At 36.0% G+C, this 20,894-nt stretch overlaps 1 protein-coding gene across 1 annotated transcript in view; it reads right to left on the bottom strand.

Annotated features, from left to right (window-relative positions):
- Nucleotides 1–20,894, bottom strand: part of LRRC7 (leucine rich repeat containing 7) — a 597,129-nt gene that overhangs the window by 378,310 nt on the left and 197,925 nt on the right. The gene's annotated exons all lie outside the window — the stretch shown is intronic.

Here is a 20,894-nt window from a genome sequence, read left to right as displayed (position 1 = left end):
GAAAAGAAATGATTGTCTAATGAGTTGGACTCACTCAATGGCTGTTTTCTTAGAAGTTCTTCCTTTGAATCCCTTTAAAGATGTTCAGTTCATTTGAAAGTTGTTTCAAAGAAATAATTATATTGTGCATATTATAATACAATGTTTTAAAATTCTTTCATTTAAAACAAGTGTTAATAATTTTTTTTGTTAGAAAAGAGCCAACTCTAAGTAATAAGAGAGCAAAAACGGTTTTATAAATATACTTGGTGAAATTGTAAACTTCCAATTGTGACATCATTTACCCTTCCTTTCCCTCCTTCTTTTCTCCTTCCCTTTATCTCTCCTTTTCCCTTTCTTCCTTCCTTCTATCCTTTCCCTTCCCCGTAGACTGCTTGTGTTCAGTGAGCACCTCTTGAACATCTACTCAGTGACAGGAACAGTGCCAGGATTCAAAGATTAATAACAAAGAATCCCCCTCCTCATGCATACAGCTAACTAATGGTTATAAATAAAATTAAAGGTAATAACTACTATAACAGAGAGAGGGCTTTGCAAAGAACATTTTATTCCCAAAGAAATATCCCTAGACTTTTTTCTTGATGTAGAGAATTTAAATATGTGGAATTGTGTGCTTTTAAAAACTCTTCTATGCTACTCTCCCACACTAACATCCACTCCTTAAATATTCATACACAGTGAATATTACGGAAGTGACTTACTCAGATTTTTGTTTTTGAGAAACAACTGGCACCTACGAACAGACAGGCAAGTGGGAGATTAGAAAACATCCAGATGAAAAATAATGAGTCTTCACTAAAGCACTGTTAGTAGAAGTGAGCAGAGTGACACAGCTAAGAGGAGAAATCATTAAGAGCTGGTGCCAGCAGTGCATGGGCAAAGAAGAGATTTTGTAGTCAAACAAGACTTTAGGGTCTCTAGTAGTAGTGATGGTATAGGATTGGTGGGGCAGGTATAGCGCTGGACAAGCGCTGGCAGTATCAAGTAAGATTGGAGCTATAGGAAAAGGGAACAATTATAGTCCTTTCTAGTACATTTTAGCAATGTTGAATGTACTGCAGAGAAGAGCTCTTTTTATTTCCTGCAGAAAGATGGTGACTACAGTAGATACCCAGGCATTTTATCCTAGAAAACAAATAAATATCACTGCTGTTGTTCTTTTTTTTTTTTTTTTTTTTTTTTGAGACGGAGTCTCGCTCTGTCGCCCAGGCTGGAGTGCAGTGGCGCGATCTTGGCTCACTGCAAGCTCCGCCTCTCGGGTTTACGCCATTCTCCTGCCTCAGCCTCCCGAGTAACTGGGACTACAGGCCCCCGCCACATCGCCCGGCTAGTTTTTTTTGTATTTTTTTTTAGTAGAGATGGGGTTTCACCGTGTTAGCCAGGATGGTCTCAATCTCCTGACCTCGTGATCCGCCCGTCTCGGCCTCCCAAAGTGCTGGGATTACAGGCTTGAGCCACCGCGCCCGGCCCTATTGTTCTTAAAATACAGATCTTTTAAACAACAATTTGTACAAAGATGTTGAATCATTTTTCCCTTTGGAAGACCAAGGTTATTTTAAGGTTTGTTATTATCTTAGAAGGAAGGGAATATATCTGTTTTATTGGAATAACGGCTGTTGCTTTGAATGTGCAAGACATAGCACATTGCCATACCTACTCTATTCAATAAAAATTTGCATTAAAATATTTAAATGAAAGTGTTATTTAACTTGCATATCCTTGATTACTTTATGTGATGGTAGCAAGCTAATAATACCCAGAATGAAATAGAAAAATGTGAAAGCTGAACTTAAAAGCATAGCTTTAAGTGTTCTTAATTTCAACCCAGTTTCATTGCTTCTGTGTATTTGGGGTAAATTCCTGATATCTCTATTAAGCTAAAGACAAAGGATATGTGTGTATGAGTATGCTTGTTCATAGGTGTGCCTTTGAAGAGGGGTTCCTTTTGTTGCTTTTTTAGTAATTATTGGTTGGTAAAAGTTTTGTTAGTTGACATGTAAAAAATACTGGCTTTGTCTATAGAGGGTAATCAGTGTGGTATGTGAACAATTAGGCTGAATGGTATCAATCTAGAGTTTCACACTAGTGTTAGCTGGTTTGTGTATGTATCTGTACATATACACACACACACACATATGTACAGATACATATATATACACATACATACACACATATATATGTGTATATATGTATATATTGTTTTGCCCTTCTATGCCCTGATCAGTTGTGAGTGACAAAAGGCTAACTTTGCTGACTAGCTCTACTGAGGTCAGTGAGCCAGAGAGAAGATGGCTCATGGTATAACTGGAGTTTTTTTCTCCACTGGTAGTGATAATAAGTAGATTATAAACTTTGGAAACAGATAGACCAGGATTTGAATTCTGACTCCATTCATACTTAGCCACATTATTGAGCTAGTTCCATGTTCTCTAAGGTTCCATTTCTAATCTGAAAACCCAACTAGATTGTGCTCTAGTCTTGTCTTCAGCAATGCACTTCTGCCAGGTGGACCTCCCTGACTTCCAAACAAAGCAGGATTGGTTGTTTCTCTACTGTGTTTTCATGTACTGTTGCATATATATTTCTATATCCCACTGTTACAAAATTATAAATATTTATGCAATAAATACTTAGTGAGAAGCTAGCTTTTGACAAAACATTGCAATAGTTCCCATGGAAACAAAGATTAAATAGACATAGTTCAGTATTCTGGTAGGGGAGGCGGACACACATTAGTGTCTTTCTTCTTCACCCTTGTTTCCCTGGAACAGAGTAAGCATTCAATAAATATATATATATAGAATGAATAATTGCCATAGGTTTGGCAAGCACAACTATGGAACATGGTAATATGGAGGCACAGAGGAGAGTGGAACAAATGTGCCAGGGAGTGAATAATGAAGGCTGTGGGAGGAAGTGACAGTTGAGATGAATCAAAGTAGCGTGCCAGGCAGAGGAAACAGCATGAACCTACAGGCGAGAAAAAGCTTTGTGTTTCAGGAACTCTTCCTAAGAGAGCAGAAGAAGGAAGAGATTGCAGAAATAGGCTGTAGCCAGACTATAGAGGCCTCAGGTCAGCATTCCATGCTAAGCTGTGTGGTTTTTTCCCCTGAAGTTAGAGAAGAGACAGGTAACTTCCTTAACTTAGGTTACAGTCTGGTCATATTTATATTTGGAATGGGTCACTATTGGCTGTGTGAGAAATAGAATGGGGGAAAAGGCTGGTTTAAGATAACACTAAGGAGATGATTCCATTAGTCAGCTGTGAGATGTAGGTCTGACAAAGGCTCCAGTCATAGGGTGGAGAGGTGAGATAGATTTAAGAGATATTTAGGTAACAAAATCTTAGCTGTTGATTTGATGTGGAAGCTGAACAAATAGAAAGAGTAAATGATGACTGTCTTGGTAACCAAACTGAATGGACAGTCACCAACTGAAACAAGGAATACAAGACAGAAGACAGGTTTCAAGGTGGGGAATTATGCTTGTTGAGTGTGAATATTCAAGTAAGTCCAGCAAGCATGTACCAGTTTGAAGATTGAGAGACTGGGATGAGCTGGCATTGTAGATTTGTGAATCTTCACCGTGGCTCTGAGAATATGAGAACAGATGAAGGTGATAACCCAGAGAAAACAGAAGATCAAGGAGCTTTCGCCTCTGCTCCCCTGAAGCTGGCATTGTAAAAGATACAAATGACACTTTATTGCCTGGTCTAATGTATTATACAGTTCTTGCCTTTCTTGGCCTCCCTATTCCGTTTAACGATGTCATCCCTCCCTTCTGAGAACACTCCACTCTGATATCCCTGACTTCATTCTTCTAAAAAGAGCTCCTCCTGCTATGGGCAACCCGCATACCCTGCCTCTGTGGGCCCTGGCTCTGCCCCATTCCTCTCAAGTGTTAGGGTTCCTCTGTAGGCTGGTGGCAGTGTTCCACTGGTGATGACAGAAGCAAATGTCATTAATGTTACTGAATAAACATATACTACAAGCTTTTATCAGTTAGCTCTTAATTATTTAGGGCTCTTGGTAGAAAGCAAAATTCAATCCTATTTAAGGTCACTCACACACAGGACAGACTCCATTGAGCGCCATGGGAAATTCACTGTAAAGAATCTCAAAAAATAGGAAACAAACCTTTAATTCACCCACTTAAAATGTAAAGAAAACAGAAAACTTAACTGTCTGAGCAATAAATATCAAACCCACACACCCACACAGACCCACACCAAAATGAAAAATCAATAGCAAGTTAGTGAGGTTGCATTGTTACCAGGAAAGCAAGAAGCAGTAAATATCACATGCAGGCACACACACCCCCCGCTCACACACACCCACGCACACCCCCACACACCCCAAAATGAAAAATCAATAGCAAGGCGGTGAGGTTGCATTATTACCAGGAAACGGAGAAGCAGTAAAATGGTTCTAAAGAAAGAGGTAGAATGTTGATTTTTGCTTTAATCTCCGACTAGTTGAGACTTAACTCACTTAGTGCTATTTCAGGTTCATTATGGAAACAACAAATTGCCTCTATGCATAGAAGGGATACATATCTCTAGGATTTTATTAAAAATTTATTTCCACATACATTTTGGAAGAAAAAGTATCTGCAAAAGATTTGTTTCATTTCATATCACTGTTAATTTGGAATAGAAGATAACTTCCTTTCTGGAAAGTGCAACTATCATTTCTCATTTTATAGGGAGAGGCCAGCTTTTTTGTATTCTTTACTGTATTGCAGCTCATAGCATTTACTGCCATTTGTTGAAAGATTATGTTTTGCAGACACCATACTCACATTTCACATATATTATGTTATATAATATATAACAGTGAAGAAGAATTACCACAAGGTCAGTAGATGATAAGAATAAGATATGAGTAAGACAGTCTTTCAAGGTAGATGCTATTTTCTCCAGTTTACATAGGAGAGAAACTGAGGCTAAGAACCTTCCCCAAGCTGGGATTCAAACTTAAGTCTGCCCAACTCTAAGACTTTAGTGGTTTTCCCTACCCCAGACATTTCACTTTGGGCTGCCCTTTGTCTCCGTAATGAGAGGCTCTATTGGGATTTTGGAGCTGACCTTTGAAATTAAATAATACTAGCTAGAAGGCAATAAGGATGAGCTTACATTATTCATATCCTTTGCTTCTTTTCTTTCCCATCATTTCTCACAATCTGGGGAACTGCTCATTATCTCTGAAGTCTAGTCCAAGGTCTCTTAAACTTTTCTGCCACAGTATCTCTAACAACAGAATACAGTAAATATGATTTCTCTTCACAATTCAGATGAATTTTGCATTTGATTCTGTAATATATTTATGGTTTTCTCTTAGAAATCATTTAATTAATTGTCATTATAGAAAGATGCAGTACATATTTCCTATAGTAGATCCTGACTCCTGGCCTTATATAGCTCTCCTAATTTTTGAAAGCAAATGTCCGTATATGAATTTTACATTTGACTAGAAGTCAGTTCTATGCAAGGTCAGCTTCATAATCTCTGTGAAGTAATCCTACATTTCTGTAACAAGTTAAGAGTGACCTGACTTTCTAAGAGTGCCTGGTCAAGAACTGGATCTCAAAGTGGTTCTAAATCAGAGAGGGCATTCTATTAATGTGGCAGTTTAGACTCACTTCTAGAATGAAATCTGCCTTTTGGACTTGATAGGGGATTAATTCTCTAGAGTATAACAAACCATCAAGTCACACACTAAGAATTAAGCTGGAAATGAATAATATTAAAACATGCAATAACCAAGTAACAACTATTAAAAGAAGTAGTGAAAACAATAGATAGCAGAAATTGACACACCTGAAATTACATTTTTACTTTTTACCTCATTTAATTTGCACAAATCATGTTTTATAATATACTGGCATTCTGGACATATATTTTTATTAGTGTGGCTTTTATAAGACACATTGATAAATCATTTTCAGAAGGAAGTGCTATTATATTGTCAGATTTGGTTAGCTCTACCGAATGACAAATCCCTGTGTTTTTCTCTTCTAGCTCAATTCTCTTTTCCTCTTAAAATTTTTTAAAATAAAAATATCTCAGTTCTCTTTCCCCTTCTTCACATCCCACAGTCTCTCTTGTAGAGTTAGTTGCTTTCAACTCTTTTAGCTATTACTTCTTGTATTTTCTTCTACATTTCTAAAGATGTGCATGTATTTCTTTGTCTTTTTCTATCAATTGTAGAGATTGTGTATTTATTTCATATTATGGCATTTGAAAAATCATATCATCTCTCACCACCAAAGCCACCACCAGTCTTTTTGCCAATCTTCCAGCATACTTACATCCAAATCTTTAGTTAAATCAGCGGTAAATGCTGACATTAATAAGTGGACTTGTACCCTGTGTTTACTTTACTCATAAAAGTTTTTTAAAACATAAATGTAATATCTATACTTAAAGTATGTAACATGATGTTACAGAATACACATAGATAGCAAAAAGGCTACTGTAGTAAAGCAAATTAACATATAAATCACCTCACTTTGTTTCTGTGGCAAGAGTAGCTAAAATCTACTCATTAAGCATGAATTTCATATACAGTACAATTTTATTACCTATAGTCTTCATGCTATACATTAGATTTATAGATTTGTTCATCCTATGTATATGCTACTCATAAAATTTTGTTTTGTTCCAGAAGTTGCTTCATTTTTTAGCTTGTTTTTTTCTATACATTTATCCTTAATTTTCTCCAAATGCTCAAAAAGCTCTGTCAAATGCCAGGCAATTATATTTCTAAACGTAAAGCATATCAGATAAATTGCTAGGTCTACATTTTATTCTAGAGCAATTCACTCCTGTGCCCTGTATAGCTGGCTGCAGCATGGGAAGATTGCTCTCTCAAGGTAATGTACAGCTCGTTTTGTAAGATATTCCTTTACTGCTCTGCTGAACTGGGCTCTGGTCCCTGGATTCTATGCCTTCCATCTTTTTGCTTACCCAGATATCCTGTAGCAGAAACCTAGGAGTCACCTGTGACTCCTTCCTCCAATATCAAGATGCTCCTTCCCCCAATATCAAGATGGCCAATCCAGTAAAGTTTGCCTTCTAAAAACCTCTCCAAACTCTGTCCTTCAAATCCATCCTCAGGATCACCATCCTGGGCCAGGCCATTTTTTTTTTTTAAGGGATCAGGTGTCACTCTGTCTCTCAGGCTGTAGAGATGTGGTCATAGCTTACTGCAGTCTTGAACTCTTGGGCTTAAGTGATCCTCCTGCCTCAGCCTCCCTAGCAGCAGGGATAACAAGTCTAAGCCACCATGCCCAGCTCAATTTTCTAGCTGTATAACCTTTAGTACATTCTTTAACCTCACTGTGCTTTAAGATCCTTAAATTTAGTGAAGATAACAAAACCTATTGGGCAGGGTTGTTCTGAGGACAGAAAAGCTATTGCACATGAAGTGCTTAGCACAGAGCAGATGATCAATAAACTTTTGTTGCATTTCCTGCCTTCTTAGCAGTTCATCTGTCTTCTCAGTTTTTTCTGGTCCAGGCATATAAGACAATATATAAGACTTTAGGAGAACTTGCCTTTGATATCTGTTTCTCAACTAACCACCACTTTAAGAGGAAACTTTACAAAATACAGTTAAGTTATACATTTAAGGCCCTCAATTCATTTTATAAGTAATATTCCTCTTTAATCCCAAATTTCATGTACCCCACTCTCTCACCTTCTTGGCACATTGTAAGATTGTCACTTCCCATCCTTTCAGCTCACAGCATTTCTTTCACACATTGGAACCTCTATGGTTTGAATCAAACTTCAGTGTCATTATGTCCCTCAAGTCCTGCCAACCATCATCATCTGCACCCATATTTTCTTCTTTCTCTTTCATTACAGTGAATGAAGTATGTCTATTCCTCCCCTTCACACATTCTGAGGATCTCCTATACTTTTGCCTTCAGGACTGTGGTCCTATAATTATTCCATCAATTTTCTGCAGCTAGTTTCTCCCCCTTTCTTCTTATTTAATTCTAGTCATGAACAAATGTGCCTTCATGTCACTGATCTTAAAACAAAACAAAATGTATTTTGACCTCATACACTTCTCTAGCTGGTCCCATTGTTCTGCTTTCCCTAACAACAAAACATTTTAAATAGAGATGTTTATATTCACCATTGTCTTTTTAATCTACTTCAATCAGGTTTTCACTGTACTACTCTTATTAAGGTCACCAACGACTTCCATACTAGCAAATACAATGGTCTTTCCTCTATCCTCTTAGCCAATCTCTCAGTTTATACTCCCTCTTTTAAAACACTTTCTGTTCTTTTCCTGGCCTTCATGACAACATAAGTTTTCTTCCTATATCCTCAAAAACTCTTCTTTCCTTGTTTTCCTCCTCTATCAATAGCAACTCTTTCTAAATTTCCTTTCTGGTTCTAATCTACCTCCCAAATCCATTTCATTATCAAATTTTGTTAACTTTGCCTACAAAACATAGTCTGAAATTCTTCTCCTTTTCTTCACTATCATCAGTCTAGTTGAAGCCACCAACCTCTCACCTGTACAACTGCAATAGCCTCTAATCTCTTTTTCTCTGCTCTTGACTTGCTACAATGTATTTTCACTGCAACCAGAGTGGTATTTTTAAAATATAAGTAATTTCATGTCACTGTTTCTCTTAGAATTCTTCAGTGTCCCTTCACGTCACTTAGAATAAAATCTTAAGACCATTGCTAGCTTATTTGAACTTGTATGATTTAGCCCCACTCTTCTCCTGCAACCTCTCCCACCTACCTCTCTTGTGGCGCCTTGTAGCACTCTTCCCCTCATTCTTTACACACCCTCCTTTTTCCTGTCCTGTAAATATGCCACACTCCTTACTTTAGAGTGTCCCTTTTGCCTAGAATATTCTTTCTCAGATCTTGCATGATCTTGCCTGGTTGACCCCTCCCTGTCATTCAGAACTCAACACAAAAGATCATTTTTTAGGCATTTACTGCACTTTCCACCTCAAATACCCTCTCAACAATTCCCCTCCTTTATTTTATTTTATTTTATTATTTATTTATTTATTTATTTATTTATTTAGAGATGGAGTTTCTCTCTTGTTGCCCAGGCTGGAATGCAGTGGTGTGATCTCAGCTCATTCCAACCTCCATCTCCAGGGCTTAAGCGATTCTCCTGCCTCAGCCTCCTGAGTAGCTGACATTACAGGCACCGCCATCATGCCTGGCTAATTTTTTGTATTTTTAGTAGAGATGGGGTTTCATCATGTTGGCCAGGCTGGTCTTGAACTCCTGACCTCAGGTGAGGAGTTGGCCTCCCAAAGTGCTGGGATTGCAGGTGTGAGCCACCGTGCCCAGCCCCCTGCTTTATTTTCATAATGGCGTTTTCCATCACCTAACACTTTTATTTTAAATTGTTTGTTGATTTACATGCTCCTTTTGCAGCAAGGTAGATTTTGTGAGAATAGAAACTTGTTGATCTTCCTCAATAATATATCTCTGGCACTTAGAACAATGCTTGCACATAATTGGTAACAAAGAAATGTTTGCTGAGTGAATGAACAAATCAATTGATACATTTTACCTAAAATCTTGAGTTTTTTTTGGTATAATTTCTCAAAAATTGGCAGGAAAAATCAGCAAATTTGTTGTTGAATCAGATTTTAATGAGATTTGATATTTGGGTAAAGGTTAGAAATAAATGATGGCATGTGTAAGCCATCTTACTCATTGTAAACTTGTAGAAGATTGTCAGTTTCTCATTGACTCACATAATTAAGAGTTGCTGACACTACACATTTTTAAATAATAAAAGATTTTAAGCAAAACCAAAAATCTGAGTAAGCAAAAATTATTTACTATTTTCCACATTCAAACTACGTTTTTGCTAATCTGTCCTTCATCTCACTCTTCCTTAGGGCTTTAGAGAGTTTATCTACATTATTTATTTACTGAAATTGAAAAATAATTGCAATTAAAGAACATATATGAAAAAAGATGCTTTAGGAAAGAGATTAAACAGAGTCAAATTTTGATCATTTATGTATCACATATGCATATATATGAGATACTTTTGTTCTGGATGTAGTTTTATATATTCAGAAAAATTGTATACATTTGGCGTTGGGGGACAAAATCAAGCAATCTTGTTAGTTATAGGTTCTCATATTTCTGGAAACATTAATCAAAGAGTGGATACAAGACTTAGGTCAGGTGAATCTAAGTTTTCTACTGGAGGATAGAATCATGCACAAAATCATTGGTGAGAAAGTGAGGCATTTTAAAAGGTCGTTTTTTAAAACCTTTATTCAAACCTAGGATCTAAGGAGAGCCCTCCATAGATATATGTGGGGCTACTCATGCCAAGGCTACAGAAAACTCCTTGTTTATGAAAGACAAACCCTTAAGGGAATTAGTGTTAACATGAAATTTTAAAATAGGGCAACTTCATTAAACAAGTGGCAATTTTTTGTTCTACATTTGTAAGCTTAGGCTGTGTTAAATCTCGAGCAACGCATTTCATATTCTCAATCATGACCATTGTTTAAGCAGCAATTATAGTGATACAAGTATTTTTTTTATTTCAAAAGATTCCTTTTTAAGTAGGAGGAAAAAATAAAATAATCAATGATCATTCAAGTTTTGATAAACTACAATCACAACTATGAAACAGCATTTCAAAATTTGTCACCCTAAGATCTTTCTTCCATGGCTCCTTTGATCTCATTAGACCTCTCACAAAATAAATAAGTGTCCTTGTTTTCAAATAATTTTACTTAAAGTTTTAAGAAAAACATGGCCTTGAACTAATACATCTTAAGTTGTAAAATATCAGTGAATGAAAAGAAGCATCAATAAAATTGAAAGCATATGATATGTAAAATATTAGAGAATGCTTTATTTTTGCTTATTTTGCTTATCAGACATCCATTCCCCTTATTCCATTAGAACCTTCATCTTCCTTTTAATGACATCCCTCATTGTACATTGTGGAGGCAGCAGGAATTTGAATCTTGAGTAACTGTCACGGTTACATGGGGGTCCTTGTAAATTGACGTCCTCAGAAGATCAGCATTGTGTGGCCCAGACCATCACTGCTGTGTAAATTCTGAGCAGCAGTCTAGAACTTTCTTGGCTCCTGTCCCTTTTCCATGTAAAGTTCTTTAGGTTCCTATTAATTCTAAGAGCCTGGATATATTTCCAGTAAATGTTCATCTTTACCTAAAGTGGCCTGTTGGTTTTTCTGGCCTACAATAAAAAAGTAACTGATGCAGCTGTAAATCCATATTAAATAGTAATCTATAGCCACTGGTTAAGCAACTAAAAGAGCTTTCTGTTATTTTAGTGTTAGATTCATGTTTATTTTAAATATGCAAAGCAACTTCATTAAATGACTCTTATTTCTTATTGAAATAAGCCATTTCTCTTAACTCAACAGTTATACATGTTAAATATCCCTTATACTTGGAACCAGAGTGTTTTGGATTTCAATTTTTTTTTTCAGATTTTGGAATACTTGTATATACATAATGAGATATCTTGGGGATGGGACCAGTCTAAACACAAAATTCATTTATGCTTCATATACACTTTATACACATAACCTGAATGTAATTTTATACAATATTTTAAATAACTTTTGTACATGAAACTAAGTTTTGACTATGTTTTGACGGTGACCTGTCATATGAGATCAGGTGTGAAATTTTCTAGTTGTAATATTATGTATGTGCTCAAAAAGTTTCAGATTTTGGAGCATTTCAGATTTCAGATTTTCAGATTAGAGATGCTCAATCTGTAGACTACTTTGCTGTTTTTAAATTACTTTCACATACTTTATATTATTTGATCATCACCACAATTGTAGGAGATGAGGAAGAACAAACCTAGATGAGCAACTACTGCAAATGAAGATGCTGAGGCTCAAAGGAGTTAAACAATGTCTGGAGTCACATAACTAACTAGTGGCAGAACTTGTGTTAAACTGAGGTCCTTTCTTACCAGAATTGTTTACATTGTACTATAGTACATCTGTGATAATAACTGGTAACTATAGTTACTATGCTGTTTGTCAGAATGCTTCCTTCTATTGTTGGTTATTTTTTTCTATTTAAAAAGAAGCTTATACTAGTGAATCACAAAATATTGTTTGGAAAGAATTTTACAAAACCTATTCCACCCCACATCCCCAAACATAAAAGCATGTTCCATGACATCTGACCTTTGACTGCTATTAGACTCAAACAGCACATTCCTTTATTTGAGCAAACATTATGTGACAGCTCAAATTTATACGGATACAAGTACTCAGAGTTTGAGAGGAAGGAAAAATGCAAAGAGTGTGTTGTATTAGGTCCTGCCTTATGGAGGAATCACATAAACTATCCCATGTCACCCCAACTCCCAGGATCAGCATCAAAAATGTAAAAACTGCTACATGAGAGTTTTATTTTCTGTGTTTTACACGTATGCAGATATACTCCAACTTTCCCCTTCCTTCCTCACCTATGGCCACTGTCAAAGCTCTTATTCCTTGTAAAATAATGGACAGCATATCAGAGGGAGATATTTACAGAGATGTTTTATGGCAATGATAAAGTAGTTAGGCAGTATCTTAATACTGGTTAACACAATCAAGTTGTATGAGACATCTCTTAGAGACACAATGAGGCTTAAAATTTTGTCCAGGCTGAATAAGTGGTGGTGATAGTGGGTGTTATTTTGTATAAGTTAATGGGGAAATGCTTCTCCATTGATGTTTGAGCAGATACCTGAAGGAAACAAAGGAGCGAGCCATGGTTCAGAGCAAGCCTGGCAGTGGAAAGACCAAGGGTAAAGTCTCCCAGGAGAAAGCCTGCTTGGCATTTATGTGCCCAAACTGCTCGAGCATAATTGTCAGAGCCCATTTGCCATTCATGAACATGGAGCTCTAGCTTGGCATGTCTCAGATGCATTTTTGTTGTTCATTTATTTTCTAAAGAGTTGGGGAGGATTTCTGCTATTTCACGGGCCAGTGACTGAAGCCAGCCCATGACAAAATTTTCACCAGCCTAAAACATACCTTTGTGATAAATCCCTGACTACTTTTTATTGAATGATCGGTGTTTCAGCTACACAGCCCAGCAGGAGTGGCCGGCATGGAGTAGTGAGCACCATGCAGCTGTCTTCCTGCAGCCCTCACCTGGATCTGGCTTCTTAATGTCGGTTTATTTTTTCCCCTCACCTAGGGCAAGCAACTGTAGGTATATGGAGGCTGTTTTTTTTCTAGCATCTCTCAGCTTACTGACAATATTCAATATTGACTGTAATATTGTTAAAAATTTGCCTTCATTTCACTACATACTTTTATGAAATTGAATTTCAACCAGCACCTAATTAAAACAAAATACTGCATTGGCCAGGAACAGTGGCTGATGTCTACAAATCCAGCACTTTGTGAGGCTGACGCAGAAGGATCACTTGAGGCTAGGAGTTTCAGACCAGCTTGGGCAATGTACGTAACAAAGAACATAATACCACTCCTCTATAAAAAATTATCTGGGCATGGTGGCACACACGTGTAGTCCTAGATACTCAGGAGGCTGAGGAGGTAGGATCACTTGAGCCCAGGAGTTCAAGGGTGCAGTAAGCTATGACTGTGTCACTGAACATGCCAGACTGTGAGACAGAGTGAGACTCTTGTCTCTTAAAAAATAAACAAATAAAAATAAAAAAACAAAACCCTAAATACTGGAGGAAGTTGGATATTGGAGTTCAACTTTATGTATACGGAAGACTATAAAGCTCCAAACTGATGGATTTGTATTAAGAAAATAGTTACAAATATGTGTTATAGAAACATAACATCTTATAACAAATGTTCTGCATTTATAAAAGTGTTATATTTTATTTTTTTAAATGACATATGGTATATTCATACAAAGGAACATTATTTGTCAATAAAAAGGAATGAAGTACTGACACACGCTACGGCATGGATGAACCCTGAAAACGTTATGCTCAGTGAAAAGACAGTCACAAAAGGACCCTGCTATGTAATTCCGTTTATATGAAATTTCTGAAATAGGCAAATTGATGGAGAAATATGTTGCCAGGGGTGAGGAGAAGCAGGGAACATGGAGTGACTGCTAATAGATATGGGCGGTTTCTCAAAGGGTGATGAAAATGTTCTAGAATTAGACAGTGATGACGGCTGTGCAATTCTGTGAAAATAACAACTGAATTTGTAAAAATGAATTTGATGGAATGTAAATTACATCTTGACAAAACTTTTAAGAATAAAAGACAGTGTAAGTTTACTGCCTATTTTTTCTTGTAGAAGGATGCCATTTGTTTTGTGCTTATGATTGTTATACACATTTGGGTGTGAAAGCATTTACAATTAAATAATAAAAGTCATATATGAATGTTTTAAAAATGTTTACTTAGCAAAAGAAAGAGAATGTCAGTTCCCACAGTTTGCTGGATTTTCAGTCCGGAAGCCTGGGATCAACTGATCTGCATCATGCTGAGGTAAAAGCAGCATCCAGTGAAGACACCATCAATGTGCCTCCAGGAAATGAGTAAGTTTTAAGAATACATAGCTTGGTTTTCCTGCTAATTTGTTTAAAATATCTGTATAACTTTTCTACATCTCACCAATGTTTTATCCACTCTGTTTTATGGCACTCTGATAGGAAGCAAGAACTTCACCCTTCAGACACAAAATAGTTAATGTGTGATCTCTGTAAGTGAAATGAGCAAGACCTCAAATCTCACGTCTTAGAGGATTGAAAATATCTAGAATTAGCTTTGAAAGTGCTACACAGTAAATTGCTCTCTTTGTCTCCTGTTCATTAGAGCAAATAGGTTTTATAAGTTATAGAAACCTAGATTAAAATCAGTTGCAATGTTAACATTCCTCTCACCCATGGAGAGATATTTTGGCTTCATGAGCATAATAAAATTTCCCAATTTTGCCTCTGTATGCAAAGTTGTCATGACTGGTGGGGGAAACACAAATAACTTCTAGGCAAGTTCCAGTAGTGAGTTTATACTATCATTTCACTTTTTAAAGTTTAATATATTTTTCTCTGCAATTGTCTTTTTCCTTTCTAAGGAATTTTTTTTTGTCTGTTGATTTTAACTCACTTCTTGGAAGGATGACTCTTAAATATCTGTCTCCAACTATGACTCCTCTCCTGAGTTTGATTACATTTTATATATTGCTTTTTGGTGTTCTTTCACTTGGATAAATATTTTTATTCGATAAACCAATATTTAAAACCAAGCTAACAACTGCAATCTGTGCAGAAGAAACTAACTATGATGGTTAGGAGTCTAGATAGCATGTCTTTGAAAAATAGTCAAGAGAAGTTGGAAACTTGTCTTAGAAAAGAGAACCATTAAGCAAAGTACATGAATTTTTAAAAATATTTGAAGGATCAAGGCAGTGACAAAGGATGCATAGTTTCTTGTTGAGTGAAGGCATACCTTAACAATCTTTGTATCACCCTGAGCTCCTAGCCAAGTGTTGAATGGATAGATAGATGGATGGAAATAGGGAAACATCATTAGCATATTACAGAGTTTTCTAAAAATTAGAACTTTCCAGTAATATAATGGTCTATCCTTTAAATTATTGATTTTTTTTCATTACTAAAAATGTTCATGAAGAGCTTGGGTGGCCATTGCAAGAGAAACAATAAGCATATGATTCTGCATTGGGTCGAAAGTTGAACTACTTGTTAGGATGGACTCGTGAAGAGCAGTGGTCCCTGCCAGCACTAATGGACAGAAAGCAAAATTTCTGTTCAGTTATCCACTGAGATTTTGATCTGTTTTTACTGCAGCATAACCTCTCCTTTCCTTTTTTTTTTTTTTTTTGAGACAGAGTCTTGCTCTGTCACCCAGGCTGGAGTGCAGTGGCCGGATCTCAGCTCACTGCAAGCTCCGCCTCCCGGGTTTACGCCATTCTCCTGCCTCAGCCTCCCTAGTAGCTGGGACTACAGGCGCCCGCCACTTCGCCCAGCTAGTTTTTTTTTGTATTTTTTAGCAGAGATGGGGTTTCACCGTGTTAGCCAGGATGGTCTCGATCTCCTGACCTCGTGATCCGCCCGTCTCGGCCTCCCAAAGTGCTGGGATTACAGGCTGGAGCCACCGCGCCCGGCCTCTCCTTTCCTAATACGTAGTCTTTGGTAATAATTTTGGATAGGACTCAAACATGCCATGTGGCCTAAGGAAAGTCAATTAAATTTTCCTTTTGGATTTACTTATTAGTAAAAATTGAGGACTAAATTAATTAATCTCCAGGGTTGCTTCTAATAAAAATAATGTAATATTGTTATTGTGTGAGTCAAGAAAATTATCTCGGGAAGTAGCGGTATTATCATAAATGTGTTGATGTAGTTGTGTAGGGTCAGAACCCTATCATGTTTTATGGACCAGGGAATGTTTTCCTAGAAGATGTCTTTGAAGATTTCAGATAAAGAGAAAGTCATGCCACAATATTTTCTGTGGACTAGTCAACACCTAGAACTATCCTGAGATGTTACATAATCTTACTTTTGTTTGATTTAGGGTAACTTAACATGGAAATCTTATTTCAGCTGTGATAGAAAAATAAATATCAATTATTGAATATTTTTCTATTCCGGGTATGCCAATGATATCATCTTGCCTAGTTATCTATCTATCTATCTATCTATCTATCTACCTATCTATCCACCTACCCACCCACAGGAGACAGTGTCATTACTTCCCCAGTTTTACTAATGAAGAAACAGGTTTCCAGGAAAAATACTTTTCTAGCCAAATACCAATGCTAGGATATAATTCCAGATTTGTCTGGGTCAAGAGCTCTGGTTCTTGATCTCTAAAATATTTTTGGAGGGGGTTGTAAACTTTTAAGCAAAGAAAATGTTGAAAGTATGGTGCTTAAAATTTAGTCCCATTTCTTTTACATGTGGTAAAATTGATTTTGTCTACCAAATTCACCCTCCAGGTCTTTCAATTTAGTCATATGTTGGCTTTTCCAAAATTAATTATAATCTCTTTTTTAAAGTTCTTCAATTTCAAGAAGTTTTTTTGGCAGTTTTTCTCTTTATTGCTTTTTTCAAATTTGCCATCCCACTCTACTTCATATATAATATGCACCTGTTATGGTCTATTACTCTGTCTATAATTTTAAGTTCCTAATTCAAAATAACAAGCAAAACAGTACTAAATTATAAGCTGTGTGGGTTTCTATCACTGTGTGAAAGGCATGTCATTTTGTATTTTTACCTTTCATTACAGAAAATTAAGACACACAGATTGAACTATTCCTAATCAAAATACTTCCTGTTCTTTCATATCTATTCTTGTATCTTTTCTGACACATTCTTGATATATCTTCCCTAATGCCTTTTACCTTGACTTTTTATTCTCTACCCATTGTGTTATATAACATCTTATAGTAGAGATTCGTGGCCAATTATAATATTCTCTGTGTACAATATCAGAAAGCAAAGAATAAATATATGTATAAAAGGTAATTCTTACTATGATGTAATATCAAGAATAAAAATGGCTATCTTATTACTCAACAAATCTGAATAACAACTCAAAGACAGCCATAAAATAAAATGGCAGACAAAAATAATGTATTTAATCTAACTTTAAAGGTTTAAATCCTTAAAGAGCTCAATGCTCTGCCTATAGGTCACTAAGAACTTTATTTATTTATTTTTTATTTTGAGCCATTTCTCCTCCTGAAATAATTATTTTATAGCAGTTTCTTTATAGTGCACATTAAGGTTATCTCTGCAACAGCTGTTTTACCCTTTCCACCCCTTCCCCTTGTACTACTACCAGCAGCCACAGCTCTACAGAGGTGACCCATTATTATTTAGCCCAATTACAGTAATCCCAGTTTTCTTATAGTAGCTTATTCTGTGCTCAAATAGCAAAGGAATTACATCAGCAGGAAACGTGAGACACAGTTAATGCCAATGAGATCTGCAGACAAATTAGTTGAAGAATTTTAGGGGAGACAATTTTTGTCCTTTTCAGAAAGAGTTTTAAGGAGTCAGATATTTCTGTTTTTGGATGCTGTGGAGGTGAACTCTAGAACTCCTACAGCTGTTCTGCTACCATGAGAAAAGTCAGCCTCAGAATAAATTTATTTCTGCCAAGGTGAATAGGAGCACACCAGTTCTGATTACTGTCCTGAGATGGGCCTTCCACTTACGAGAGCCAATCAAACCTATATCTTTGTAAAGTCAGTTTGCATTGGGTTTTCTGTTACTTGAAATACATATAATGAACTCTGATACATTATTCCTTTCATTTTTGTATTTCTTATTTTTTTTCCAATGATGCACAAATACATCTATGTATTGTTTGGATCATACCTCAATATCAGATCATTTAGATCATATTTTAATATATCAGATACTTTAAGGGAAACTAGCTTACAAGGCTGTTTTATGAAAGTAAAAAAAATTCAACCTTGAAACTCACAGAAACCTTAAAAGATTTATGTAAAACTTCTTTGAAATACATAAGGCAGGTCAATGATAAGGATAATAAATTCTCCTTAACTATAATACACTGGTAAAATATATTAACTCTTTGGTATACTTATATTATTTTTAATTATTGTTAGTCAATTATTTTAACTAACCAAACAGACAAAATATCTTAAAACTTCTCTTCCAAGCCTACTTAGGATCCTAGTGAGTTCCTTGATGTATAAGACTTTTCAGTGGAATTATCAATGTGTTAATTCAAACAATACTATGTGACTTTCAAGAACTTTCATAACCGGAGTCCTCCCCAACTCTCCCTACATATTGCCCGCATCTACATCCATGCACCTGCAGCTCCAGACTCTTCACAACTCTGCTCCCTTTAATTCTTGATGCATCTTAAATTTTGCATCTGTGCTTTTTGGTCAAGTTCTTCCCTTACTTCTCCAAAAATGGGGCTCGTCTCTATACATAAGCTCTACAATGGTACTTGGCTCTTTGGCTCTGGTTATATATCACTGAGCACTTGCCTCTAATGCTTCAGTTTTTCTCTGTAATTAGGTTGTCAGATCCGGAAAGGCAGAGATAGAGATTTATTTCTCTTGTAAATCCCCTAAAGCTTCAAGTACTGTGTAGTAGAACAGATATTAAATAAATACTTGCTTGATAAATTAATCATGTTTTTACTACTTATCTTACACAATTTGTTGCATAGAAATGGAAAAAGGTTTAAATGACCAGATTGGCCTAGAGTTGCTAGATTTAGCAAATAAAAGTACAGGATGACAAGCTAAATTTGAATATCATGTAAATATATATATATATACACACACACACACACTCACACATATATATATATATATTTTAGTGTAAATGTATCCCATGCAAAATTTGGGACACAATTTTACAAAAATGTTGTCTGTTTCTGAATTTAAAAGTAAAATATAACTAGGTGTCCTCTATTTTTTTCTGGCAATCCTAGATTAGCCTTACCTAGAAACCCCCCAACCCCCATGCCTATTTTCCTAAATTAGAGTGGGTTACCACGTTTCTGACTTATTCAATCTTATATAAATCTTTTGCTAATCAAGTCCTATGGCATATGAAGTTTTCTGCATTGTCCTATCAATCAGAGACAACATAGACTTAGTATCTAGTATGTGAAATTCATCATCACTGCCCATGTACCGGGAAACAGAGATGAATACGGTGCCATCTTTGCCCTCAAGTAGTTCCTCATCTGGTAGAACAGACAGTCCATTTCAGTACAGGCTTTACTTCAAGTGCAATCCTAGTGCGAACACATGTAGTCAATAATATTTTTATAGGCCTGACCTACCCCTAAAAAGTATACTATACCTGTTTATAGTGTCATCTAAGGAAATATCCCAGACAGATGACACCATACACAGGTTGTCAAAAATGAAGTATATTGGTTTTGAAGTACATATCAAATAGATCTTAACTTTGAAGTATTATGTAAACAGCATAATTTTTAATTCTACACTTGATCTTAGCCAAAAGGCCAATAAGAGATAATTTATAATTCTAAGTAAAAATAATTACTCATAATTTATTTTGATCAGCCTATTGAAATATCAGATTCTGATAATTAATTTCAAGTTTTTATTGTGGAAGATTCTTTTCTTGATTACTGGATATTTAATATACATTTTTACTTTTTATCATAAGCAACAGAAATTGAGTGCATGACCTTTGTTTCCCTTCTCAGCCATATAAACCCTTCATAGGCAAATACCATGCTCACTACTTAATCTGGGTTACTTACTTAGGTGACTATTAGGAACTCTGGATTTAGATTTTGAACCTCTCTGCTGTGTGGCCTTGGTCTGCTTTAGCTAATCTCTTATCATCCAGTCTTTTTTGCGATAAGGAATAAGGTCACAGGAGACCTGGTTTTCTTTGCATGGCCCAATGCCATAATGGCAGCATGTGTGCGCAGGTGTGCACGTGTGTGTGTGTGTATGTGCACAAAGTTTGATAGTTTCAAATTCCTAGTAAACTTTTTACTAGTTATATGCCACATACATCCAGTGCTACTTGTAATAATCAAATATTTTAGATACAGGTACAAAAACATGTTTTTCATAATAGTATTAATGTGTGTAAAAGCATTTCTTAGACTTAGAGCATACAATTCAAGGTTGTAATACAATGTCACCTTAATATACAACATACAAATTTTCAGTTCTGGAGTAGTGTCATATTATTCCTTTGTTTCTAAACATAAACTATTGATCTCAACCCTCTACTCTGTATTTTTACAGAGGTCATTTTAAATGAAGATAATGAGGCATAATCCATCAAATGGTGATTTCTATAGAGTTCAATTTATTATTAACAGAGGCCTGTGAAATCATAAATGGAGTAATATTAAAAGGTGATGAGAATATTGGGCAAAG

The sequence above is a fragment of the Colobus angolensis genome, unplaced genomic scaffold, assembly GCF_000951035.1.
Source record: "Colobus angolensis palliatus isolate OR3802 unplaced genomic scaffold, Cang.pa_1.0 Scaffold158, whole genome shotgun sequence".
Classification (NCBI taxonomy): Eukaryota; Metazoa; Chordata; class Mammalia; order Primates; family Cercopithecidae; genus Colobus; species Colobus angolensis.
This window is presented reverse-complemented; position numbering and strand designations above follow the sequence as displayed.